Source organism: Myotis yumanensis, unplaced genomic scaffold (assembly GCF_028538775.1).
Source record: "Myotis yumanensis isolate MYYU_CA2020_CCGP unplaced genomic scaffold, mMyoYum1.0.hap1 SCAF_6, whole genome shotgun sequence".
In the NCBI taxonomy this organism is placed as follows: domain Eukaryota; kingdom Metazoa; phylum Chordata; class Mammalia; order Chiroptera; family Vespertilionidae; genus Myotis; species Myotis yumanensis.
Window position 1 is genome coordinate 75,724,117 of NW_027223757.1, and position 12,601 is coordinate 75,736,717.

Here is a 12,601-nt window from a genome sequence, read left to right on the forward strand (position 1 = left end):
TGCCCCCTATCCATACTAGGAGCCCTAGGGTATGTCCTACTACCTGCTCCCTGCTCCCCTTGGGGAGCGGGCCTAAGCCACAGTCTGGCCTCCCTTTGTGGGAGTCGACCGGGCTGATCAGGGGAAGGCACTAGCCCCATCACCATTGATTTCCATTGATTTTTAGAGAATGTGGAAGAGAAAGGGAAAGACAGAGAGAAACATCAAAGTGAGAGGAACACTTTGATTGGTTGCCTCCTGCATGAGCCCTGACTGGGGCCAGAGCCAGGGAGGAACCTGCAACCTAGGTACATGCCCTTGGTCAGAATTGAACCCAGAATCTGCGTTGGGCAGGCCGAGGCATTATCCACTGAGCCAAAACGGCTAGGACAGGATATGACATTTCTTAACCCTCCAGCAGCAGACCTTCCTTTTTTTCTCCAGGAGTGTGGTAAAAAAAACCCTAGATCACTTTTTGGACTCTTATTACCCAAGTTACTAAGAATATTACCAGTTGCATACAGGGAGCTTAACCAATCAGCAGTCAGAAAAGGTGTTTCCTCTGTAGTTCACACCAATTGCTGGTTTGGCCCCTGCCCGGGCCTAAGGCCTCTGGCGAGTCATTAGCCCTGGGCCAGGGCACCCTCAGCTCCCAGCCGCTGTGGCCATCAAGGATCGCTGGCTGGCTGCGCCCCGGCCCAAGCCTAAAGCCTCTGGCCGAGGTGTTAGGCCTGGGCTGGGGCACCCCCAGCTCCCTGCCACTGCAGCCATCAACGATCCCTGGCTGGCTCCTTCCTGACCCAGGCCTAAAGCCTCAGGCTGAGGTTTTAGGCCTGGGCCGGGGCACCCCCAGCTCCCCACCGCCGTCGCCGCTGCCGCTGCCATCGGCAATCGCTGGCTGGCTCCTCCCTGGCCCAAGCCTAAAGCCTCAGGCCGAGGCGTTAGGCCTGGGTTGGGGCACCCCCCAGCTCCCCGCCGCTGCCAACATCAAGGATCACTGGCTGGCTCCACCCCGGTTCCCCCGCCATCGCCGCCATCAACCATCGCTGGCTCAATGATCGCTGACTGGCTCCTCCCTTACCCAGGCCTAAAGCCTCAGTCCGTGGCTTGGAGCTGACATATGCAAATTAGCCACCATCTTGGCTGGCGATTAATTTGCATATCTCACTGATTAGCCAATGGGAAGGGTAGCGGTCGTACGGCTAATTACCATGTTCCTCTTTTATTAGATAGGACATATATATTTTTGATTTCAGAGAGAAAAGAAGAGAAAGAGAGAGAAAGAAACATTAATGATGGGAGAAAGTCATTGATTGCCTCCTGCATGTCCCCTGCTTGGGATGGAGCCCGCAATCCAGGCATGTGTCCTTGGCCAGAATCCAACCCAGGACTCTTCAGTCTGCAGGCTGACACTCTATCCACTGAGCGAAACCACTAGAACATGTCTGTTTGACTTGGGTGGCCAGTCAGTGGGGCCTCCCTGGGAAGGTGACCTTGAGGAAGGCATTGAAGGACATGAGGAATTATCCCTGAGGATGTTGGAAGGGAATCCTTTCCAGCAGTGGCATCTCCAATGGGAATGGCCTGGGGCAGGAGTGTGTCTGGTTTAAGAGGGAGGAGGCCAGTGTGGGAATGGAGCAGAGAGTAATGGACATGAGATAAAGGCAAGGCCAGACCTCCTGGGCCTGGAGGATGGAAGAAGGGCGGGGACTGTGCTCTGAGTGTGGAAAGAGCCACAGGAGAGTTTAGAGCAGGAGAGGCCTGGCCTGATACCCTCTTTAAAGGATCACTGTGGCTGCTGATCTGAGAACACCTGGGAGATTAGGGGGCAGTGGGGAGGCAGAAGTAGGCTGGGAGGGGCTCCAGGCCAGAGAGGCTTCCTGGGGCTGAGCAGTGGAAAGAGATGGGACACCAGAGTCCTCTGGCCACAGGCTGCGGAGGGTGCAGGGACAGCTGCTGGGCCATGGGCAGTCTGGGCCCTCACACTGAGGTCCTTGTTGCCCAGCGAGGTGCACAGCCCACACCCAGGTTCAGAGCCTGGTCTTCAGGGCCCTTGGCCTGACCCGAGGCCTGTCCTGTCCCAGGAGACAAGGGGACCACTGAAGGCCAAGACGGCCTGCTGCTCAGGGCTGGGCTCAGACTTGTAAGGGGTACTGGCCCAGTTGGTGGGACCCTGTAAACCCCAGGACTTTGGGACCAGGGCTCATCCCTACAGGGGCAGTCCAGCCCTTTGCTGTCTGTGACCCAAGGACCCCTTCCAAACACTAGCAGGGGTCCCCGTGGCACACCCTCCCCTGGTGCTCTCCTCCCTGAAACTTCTACCCCTCTGCATGCTGATTCCCCCCATCCTGACCTACTCAGGGGCATCCTTGCCTTCCCAGGCCTGACAGCCCAGCTCCACCCCATTCCAAGCTCTGAGACAAGTGGCACTAGTTCCCAGGGGGAAGGTGCTCTAGCTCCAGAGGCAGCAGCGGGAACAGGGGACAGGTGCTTGGGTGTCCAAGGTCCAATCTGGGGGACTAAGGTCTCCTAGTTTGATTGTGGGGTGCAGCTGGACCTGGGAGCCAGCGGTGATGGCCCAGGAGACCTCGCTCTTTCCTGAGGCAGCATCCACGGTGACTCAATGGGGAGGAAGCATCCACATCAGTGTGCATTTGGAGAAAACACTTTGCACCCCGAATTTGTCATAGGACAGGGCCCCCCTCCTGCGTTCAAAGCCCTGTTCTGGTGCTGGGAGCAGAGGGAGACCCTGGGAGGTCTTGGCTGAGCAGCAGAAAGGGGAGCTGGCTCTTCTGTCCTCAGCCCTGTGGCCACACGGGGGCGCCGCCGCGCTGCTCCCTAGGCTGCCTGCGCCCTGGAAGGGGCTGTGCTGTGAGTAGGTCAGAGGGGGCTGACTTGAAGGCATGGCATCCGCGGGGGGGGGGGATGAAGAAGCTTTGGAGAGTCCTGGGCTCCACAGTGTCAAGGTCAGGACAGGACAGGGATTGACTAAGAAGAGTGCTCCGGGCCAGGAGCCATCTCTGAGGATTCCATCTCCTCACTGACATCCCTCTCTCCAATCCCTAGAGGACAACACCATGGAAACTTGAAAAGTAGAAGCATTTTCTTCTACTACCTATTTCTTGTTTTTGTTTTGTTTTGTTTTCAAACTCAGTTTTCAAAATAAAGTCATCTCTTATTTGGGAACAACATCTCAATGTGTACACAATCTTCCACAGTGAGGAGATGCACATTGGGACTATTGGGGCTAAAGCAAGGGTCTCCAGGGCCTTCTGTCCCCCAGAAGGACAGCAGAGGGGCCAGAGTGAAGCAACCCAGGTCCCAGTTGCAGGAGGGAAGCAAGTGCCGCCAGCCAGGGAAAGGAAGGCCTACTCTTGCACTAATTTTCCTGCATCGGGCCTCTAGTTTCATCATACATTGTAATGCAATATCAGTAAACCATTCATCACAGATGTGCCTGTTTCCCAGGCATGAGTCCTCCCTGAGGTACATCAACTCCAACAGTCCTTTGAGCCCATTGGGATCCGAGCTGATTATTCAGCCATCTATTCACTGTCCCTCACCCTCCATGTCCCCTCCTCCCTCCTCACTCATTTAAATTCCATGATTCACCCTTTCAACCCCTCCCTTGGCTCTCCCTTGCTGTGTCACTCTTGCTTGTGAATTCTACCTCTGTCTACCGTGCACCTGGCCCCATGCAGCTACAGGAGGCTGGAGAACAATACAGCCACACCGACACTGTCACGTTAAGGTCATGACTCAGACCACAAAGGTGTCCACGCCGCTGCCCACAACCATCCTGTCTACGCACGGCTCCCTCAGTCCCCCATCCTCTGCTCAAACAGCCGCCCTCCTTCCCCATCTGTTACTGCTAGTGCCCTGTTCCTGCTTCACTGAGAACACTAAACACATTAGAGGACAATTACAGCTTTCCAACACCATCTGCTTCAAAACCTTTACCACAGGTCAGCTGTCCACCTGACCTCATCTCTTCTTTAGTGGCTTATAGTTTGGAGCCACTAAAGTGTGGGGTAGTTTGGTGCTCGGCAGTGGATAAGTAATAAAGCTCTCTGCAGTTTCTCTTAGTCTACACCTTGGTTTCCTTGCGCTTGGCAAATGTTACCTACACTCGCTGTTTCCAGTTCTCCTCCTATTCTCTCCTATATTTTCTGTCTTTTCTCCCTTCTCCCTTCCATCTTTCCTTCTCTCCTTCCTTTGTGCTTGTCATCAGATCTCCCAATTGTATAAAATAATGCTCTGTGGTCATGCCAAGGGAAGCATTACGTGGGTGTATATGTTAAAAGTATAAATACAAGGGCTATGGAATAAAAGTAAAGGAACTAATTTTACTCTGAAAAGAAAATGTCTCCATGATTCTGCAATGCCAGGAACCAAAGAACTGACTTTCAACTCTTAATGTGTTAGGGTTCAACCCCAACAGGTCCAGGGGTTCCCCATAGGTGTGGACGGAGTCAGCGAAGAAGGAATGACAGGGAGACAACTGTGTCAAGCAGCAAGGATGGACTGGCTTCCAGCAAATTCCCCCTTTTTTTATTTTTTAAATGATAGTGCATGCAGTCTTCTGAGTCTTAAACAACCCAATCCGAGAGGTGGCCACTGATTTACATGCACTATCATTTAAAAAATAAAAAAGGGGGAATTTGCTGGAAGCCAATCCATCCTTGCTGCTTGACACAGTTGTCTCCCTGTCATTCCTTCTTCACCGACTCCGTCCACACCTATGGGGAACCCCTGGACCTGTTGGGGTTGAACCCCAACATTTGGCGCCCAAACAGGGACCCCTAGGTAAGTCCCCCTGTACTTGGGACTGCACCGTAGGGTGCTGCAGACCCCCCCTATAGAGGATAAGTAGGGTAATCGGGTAGTTAGTACAGAACTTAGATTGACAAGATGGGTCATACTGAGTCTAAAGAAAAAAGACTCTGTATTAATCTTTTAACGCATATGCTTGCTAGCAGAGGAGTTAAGGTTACTCCCAGTCAGACAGAAAGTTTTATAGAAGATGTATGTCAATGGCTTCCTGAGGATGGAACTGTTAATTTAGAAACTTGGACTAAAGTAGGAGAGCAATTAAAGAATTATTACAGCTACCATGGATCTGAGAAGGTCCCGGCAGGTACCCTTTCCCTCTGGAATTCAATTCGTGACACCTTGGCACCAGAGGCAGAAACGGTTGAACTTTCTCAAACTTTAAATAGTCCCTCGGCTCCAGCTCAATCTAAGAGCAATTTAACTATGCCTACTGATCGGAAGGAGAATAAATATCATAAACATGACCATTGGTCCTTTCCAGTCAGTAGAGAGGAGAGAGGCCCTCCCATTCAGAACAGGCTCCCTAAATTAGAAAGGAAGCCTAAACCAGGTCCTGCGGCTCCTATGAGCTCCATGTCTAAATTTCAAAGGGCGATAAGAGAAGCTGAAGCTAATGGAGATCTTGAATTCTCACTCTGCTTCCCAGTTGCATATGAGAATGAGTTTGGTGAGGACGAAAACCTCACCTGGGAGTCTATACCTTACAAAATACTTAAAGAATTAAAATTGGCCTGCTCCGAATATGGACCTCTAGCTCCTTACACACAAACCTTGGTAGAAACCCTAGCCAGTAAATGGATGACTCCTTATGATTGGTCACAGGTTTGTAAAGCCTGTCTCTCAGGAGGCAATTACTTATTATGGAAAACTGAATATGATGATCTTGCTAAGAGAGCTGTAGCCACTAGCAAAAATTCCAGAGGAGGAATAACCCTAGACATGATATTAGGAGAAGGTGATTTTAACACGGCTCAGGAGCAAATGTATATGCCCAAAGAGGCACTTATTAAAGTAACCAGTTGTGCAGTAAATGCCTGGAAATCCCTACCTTATACAGTAGGAAAAACAACCACCCTTACAGAGGTTAAACAGAAGGTCGAGGAACCATATCAGGATTTCCTTTCTCGCCTCATACAGGCAGTCAAGAGAGTAATCAATAATGAAGAGGCAGCTGATATCCTAATCAAACAACTGGCTTTTGAAAATGCTAATAATACCTGTCAGGCTTTATTAAGGCCGATTCGCAGAACGGGAACTATAAATGATTTTATAAAACAGTGTGCTGATGTAAGTCCAGCATTTATACAGGGTGTAGCTATAGCTGCAGCTCTCAAAGAGGAGACATACCCTCAATATGTACAGGGCATATGTCAAGCCAGCAATAATACAGGTAATAAAAGAAATATGAACTGCTACTCTTGTGGCTTATCTGGGCACTTTAGCAGAGAATGCCCAAATAGAAATAATAATACTCAAGCCAGATGGCAAGCTCCTCGACAGCCTGGAAATACATCAGGGAATAATATTAATCCTCCAAAAACTGTTTGTCCCCGATGTCAGAAAGGATTCCATTGGGCAAAGGAATGTAGATCAAAATACCATAAAAATGGTCGGCCTTTAAATTCTACAAACCGCTCCCAAGGAGGTTATATCCCATCACCTCAATTGGGAAACTTGAGAGGGGGCCAGCCCCAGGCCCCTGCAATAATAGGGGCATCAATCCTCAACCCCTTTGCAAATTTCAATCAGTCAGTGACCTCTTCAGGGCAACCCCAGGCAGTGCAGGATTGGACCTCCATTCAACCACCCACGCAATACTAACCCCAGACTCGCCAGTAGCAGCCATTCCTACAGGAGTGTCCGGGCTGCTGCCTGAGGGAACTGTAGGATTAATATTAGGGCGGAGCTCCACCTCGTTACAGGGGATCTTAGTCATCCCAGGAGTTGTTGATGCAGACTACACAGGAGAAATACAGATTTTACTTTCCCCACCCACCACAACGATACAGATTCAGCCCAACCAGAGAATTGCCCAATTACTCCTGTTACCAATACATAAAATAGGGACAGCTGTTACCCAGGAAGCTAGAGGGGCCGGAGGCTTTGGATCTAGTGATGCAGCATTTTGGATACAAGAAATCCATGCTACTAGACCTACAAAAATTTTACAAATTCAGGGAAAACCAATTGAAGGTATATTGGATACAGGAGCAGATGTTTCCTGCATAGCAGGGAAGGATTGGCCCTCTTCATGGCCCATGCATACCACCTCCACCTCCCTAGTAGGACTAGGCAAGGCATCTAATGTAAAAAAGAGTTCTCAGATTTTAACTTGGGATGATGAAGATCAACATTCAGGAACATTTTGTCCCTATGTAATTACGACTATCCCCTTTACATTATGGGGAAGAGATATCTTGTCTCAAATGGGAGTTCTATTATATAGCCCCAGTGATAGAGTAACATCACAGATGCTAGACATGGGATTTAATCCAGAAAAGGGATTAGGAAAAGAAAGTTATACCTCACACTCCTCGACAGGATTTATAATTGGGGCCATTGCCCTTAGGACTGCTGATCCCATAGTCTGGAAATCATCACAACCAGTATGGGTCGAGCAATGGCCCTTAACATCTGAGAAAATATCAGCAGCCCGACAATTAATTGATCAGCAATTGGCAGAGGGACATATAGAGCCATCAAATAGTCCCTGGAACACACCCATATTTGTAATAAGAAAGAAATCAGGCAAGTGGAGACTTTTGCAAGATCTAAGAGCCATAAATGCCACCATGGAAGATATGGGCTCCTTACAACCTGGATTGCCCTCCCCTGTGGCAATTCCACAGGAGTATTGTGTTGTTGTTATTGACTTACAGGATTGTTTTTTCACTATACCTCTTCACCCGGCTGATTGTCAAAGATTTGCATTCAGCATACCATCAGAAAACTTTAAACAGCCTTATCAGAGATATCAATGGAAGGTTCTCCCACAAGGGATGAAAAATAGTCCTACATTATGTCAAAAGTTTGTAGATCAGGCATTGCAAGTTATTAGAAAGAAATTTTCAGATCTATACCTTATTCATTATATGGATGATATTTTACTAGCTCATAAAGATCGGGCTACTTTACAGGAAATTCTTACTCAGACCGTCCTTGCTTTAGAAGAACATGGCCTAAAAATAGCCCCAGAAAAGATTCAGACTGAACCTTCCTTTTCCTACTTAGGCAGAATATTACATACCTCTACTATCACCCATCAATCAGCCTTTACAATTAAGAAAAGATCATTTAAACACATTAAATGATTATCAGAAACTATTAGGTGATATCAACTGGGTCAGGTCATATCTAAAAATAACCACTCTTGACTTAAAACCTCTATTTGACATTTTAAAGGGAGATTCTAACCCTAAGTCTCCCCGACAATTAACTGTAGAAGGAGAAAAGGCTATAGCAAAAATAGAACAGGCCATCAATAAACAGCAACTACAGTATCTAGATTATTCCAAATCTTGGGCCTTAATTATTCTAGCCACTAAATATACTCCTACAGGATGTTTATGGCAGGAAGGACCATTAGAATGGATACATTTACCTGTCACTCCTAGGAAGATTGTACCATCCTATCCTTCCCTGGTGGCCACTCTCATTATCAAAGGTAGACGACGCAGTATCGAACTCTTTGGAAGAGAAGTTACTGAGATAATAATACCTTATAAAAGAGAACAATTAGACACACTATTACAATTTGAAGAAGAGTGGCAAATAGCTATAGGTAACTTCCCAGGACAAATTTTACATCATTTGCCAAGATCACCTATATTGCAATTTCTCTCCCTACGTCCGTTTATATTTCCTATTAAACGTTCAAAAGAGCCATTATCACCTCCTGCCTCCTTAGTATTCACAGATGGCTCCTCTAATGGTAGGGCAGTAACAATCATTGACTCAATAACCCATGTTCAACAAACCCTAGAGACGTCAGCCCAGAGAACAGAGCTTTTGGCAGTCATTTATGCCTTTGAACAATTGCAACAGGTTCCCTTTAACTTGTACACTGACTCTCAATATATAGTTAAATTATTTCCTCATATTGAGACCGCCTCTCTCCCACAAGGAAGAATAGCCATTTTCTCTTTGTTAACTCAGCTACAAACTTACATTCATAAACGAGAAAAGGCTTTCTATATTGGACATATTAGAGCTCATTCCTGCCTACCAGGACCCTTAAGCGAAGGAAATTATCAGGCGGATTTACTAACTCGCCCAGTAGTTTGTACAGCTCTAGAAGAAGCCCGGCGGTCTCATGCCATTCACCATCAAAATGCTTCTGCCCTCCGTCTATATTATCGCATATCTAGAGAAGCTGCTCGAAGTATTGTACGTGACTGCGGCCATTGTCCTACTCATTTTCCTAGCCCTGCTACTGGAGTTAATCCAAGAGGACTTAGACCCTGTGACTTATGGCAGATGGATGTTACTCATGTCCCATCTTTTGGCAAACTTTCCTATGTACATGTTTGTATTGATACCTTTTCTCATGTTATCCTTGCTTCTGCACATACAGGAGAAGCCTTTAAAGATGTAAGTCAACATTTATTCCAATGTTTTTCCTACCTAGGAATACCAAGGGCACTTAAAACAGACAATGGGCCTGCCTATACCTCTAGAGCTTTTAAAAACCTATGCTCTACATTCGGCATCGCACATACTACAGGAATACCCTACAATCCTCAAGGCCAAGAAATAGTAGAAAGGGCTCACCAAACTTTAAAAACACAAATTAAAAAATTACAAGAAAATGAGTTTAAATATTCCTCTCCTCATCATGTTCTACAACATACTCTATTTGTAATTAATATACTAAATGTAGATTCTGAGGGAAATTCCCCAATGTAGACATTGGAACCCTGATCTAACTAAACCTAAAGCCCTCGTCAAATGGAGAGACTTGCTTACAGGAGCCTGGAAGGGACCTGATGTACTTTTAACCTGGGGGAGAGGATATGCTTGTATATTTCCACAGGACGCAGACTCACCTGTGTGGATTCCAGACCGTCTAGTCCGACCTTATGTCTCACCGCCCTCCGTCTCCACCTCACCCTAGCACACCTGACCAGTGCCTGCTTGCAGCAGATGTGCAGCCCTGAGCTGGAACAATCTGTCCATTGGGAGGATCACATGTGCCTCCATATGTCCCAGCTTTGCCCCACATCTTCTTTCCTTTTTCCTTTTTTTTTAAACCTAACTACTTGTTTGCTGGTTCTTTGGCCTTTCTCCTTCTCTCCTGAACACAGCCTTTTCTAGAATCTCCCTACCCTACTGTTCCAGGAAGGGCACCTCCCTTTTCTGCCATGACTGGAGGTGTTTGGTATATGTCCCATACATGGAGTTGTCTTGTGCCAAGAGCCTGACATCCTGGGCTGAGAAAGCCCTGTCCCAGGACTCTCCTTTGTCCTGTATTGGCCCCTCTTACCCTTGTGTCAAGAGGGACCCTCTTCTTACAATCCAATTGCCCATAGCTGTTGCCTGAGCTCTCTGTTCATGCTGAGGTTGAAGCCTCATGGTGGCTGGTACCATGGATCTGTCTCTCACCCAATGGCATGAGCTGGGCCCTCCCTGGAGAAGAAACCTGGGTTCTCCAAGATATGTGATCAATGCCGGGTCCCCACCAGCAGGCGAGGGGATCCCAAGGCAGTTGCTGGACGTGGTGGCCACGGGGGCATAGGCTACCAAGGAGACAGAACTGAACCTCACATCACCCTGCTTGGCCCTGGAGGATGGCTGGTTAGTCAAAGACAGGTAAGATTCCTCAGGGAGGAACGACCTAAGACAGGCACAGTCGCAGAGGGGCCGGCAGGAGAGAACTTGGGGGTCAACAGAGGTGGGGCACAGAACCTCACCTCCCCCCCCCCCCCAAACTATGCAGGGGCTTGAACACTCACCCCTTCTGAGGGAGGTCTCCTGCCCCCATGGCTGCTTCCCGCTTCCCACACCCAACTCAGATCGGGACCCAGGTAAAGACAGAGAGTAGCTGACAGCAACTGCCCTTTCCCTGCAACAGGACTTGTTTCCCATTTCTACCTTGGACCACAGGGAATGTTATGGGTTGGCTCAACGAGATAGACCACCGACTCAGAATTTAAATTTGAAAGCCATTTATTAAGCTGGCCAGCTGACCACAGCCTGTACCTTCCCCCTCTGGGAAGCCTCGCGGCATGTGGCAAAGAGCAAGTGTGCATTATGATTTTTATAGCAAAACAGTGTTACCTTAGAAGCAAAACAGTGTTACCTTAGAAATTCACAGAAAGTTCATAAGCACAAAAAGGGGGGTAAACAGAGTCACACCTGACTAGTCTAAGACAATCTAGCAATTTTTCTTCCATGGTTCCTAACCCTGCAACTACCCTCCATATGTCAGTCCCTCCTCCCAGCACATACACAATCCTTCTTCATATCCTGGCAACACAATTCTTCCTCATACATCCCCCTCCCTCCAAGCACATTCAATTTCTCATGTCTTATTTCCTCCCCTTAGCACATTCTGTAACATTCTGTAACCCTTCCATGCCACAGTCCCTCACCCTAGCACAGGAAAGGGGCAGCTGAAGGAAAGAGCTGTGTCAGGATGCTGCCTTCTTCCCTTTCTTCTCCTTCTTTTTTCTAAACACTTCCATGCCTTGTAGTTCTTTTGCTTTCTTTTCTTTTTCTCTCTACTACCCTCCCTCCTCCATAACAGCTGACCCAGAGGACACAGCTTACTCCTCCTTGGACACCGACACCACCATCAAGCACGGCCCTGAAGGACCCTTTGATGCAGCCCTTCAACTCGCTGACACTTCGGGAAGCCTGTCGGCAGTGACGCCACCCGCTAGCCAGATCAACAAAGACAATCAAACCAACAACTTGAGGAGAGCTGAAATCCCTTGACTGAAGAGGCCGGCAACCTTCTACAGGAACGGGGCTCCTTGTGCGCTCCATCCACTATGTTTATAGCTATGCTCACTGTCATTGCTTGCCAGTCTTCTTCCGAGTCTTAAACAACCCAATCTGAGAGGTGGCCGCTGATTTACGTGCGCTATCATTTAAAAAATAAAAAAGGGGGAATTTGCCGGGAGCCGGTCCATCCTTGCTGCTTGACACAGTCGCTGCAGGGAAGAAACATCTGCACAGCATGTGTTTCAAGGGACCTGGCATATATAGCATATTGTTCTTAATATGTTTGCTCTTCTTAGCGCCATGTGTTTTAACCAAGGTCACCTCTCCGAGAAAGGTTGTTTCCCCAGGTGGGGATTTTTCCCTGAAGTTAGGGAGGGGATACAACCCCTTAACTGAGTGCCAGGCGGGTAGTTAATCACTTTAACTACAAACAATCACGCTTAAGCTACATAATCTTTACTCCCTGGAATGGAGATAAGAAACGCCCTAACCTTTGGAATAGAAATTGACAGGATTAAAATCGACTGGTATAAATACAGATGTAACAAGACAATAAACATCAGATCCTAATCAGATCCTAACCAGAACTTGGCTGGAGATCCCGACCAGAACTTTGGCTGGAGATCCTGGCTAGAGGTCCTGACTAGGCTGCTGATCAACTGAAGGCTGTCTCCGTGTCATTCCTTCTTCGCCGACTCCGTCCACATCTTTGGGGACCCCTGGACCTACTGGGGTTGGACCCCAGCATTAATGCTTCTACTTAAGCTGTGTTTGGTTTATTTTCAGAACAACTATATCAGCAACATGAAGTCTTCCACATTCCTGGTAAAAGTTTAAATTGGCA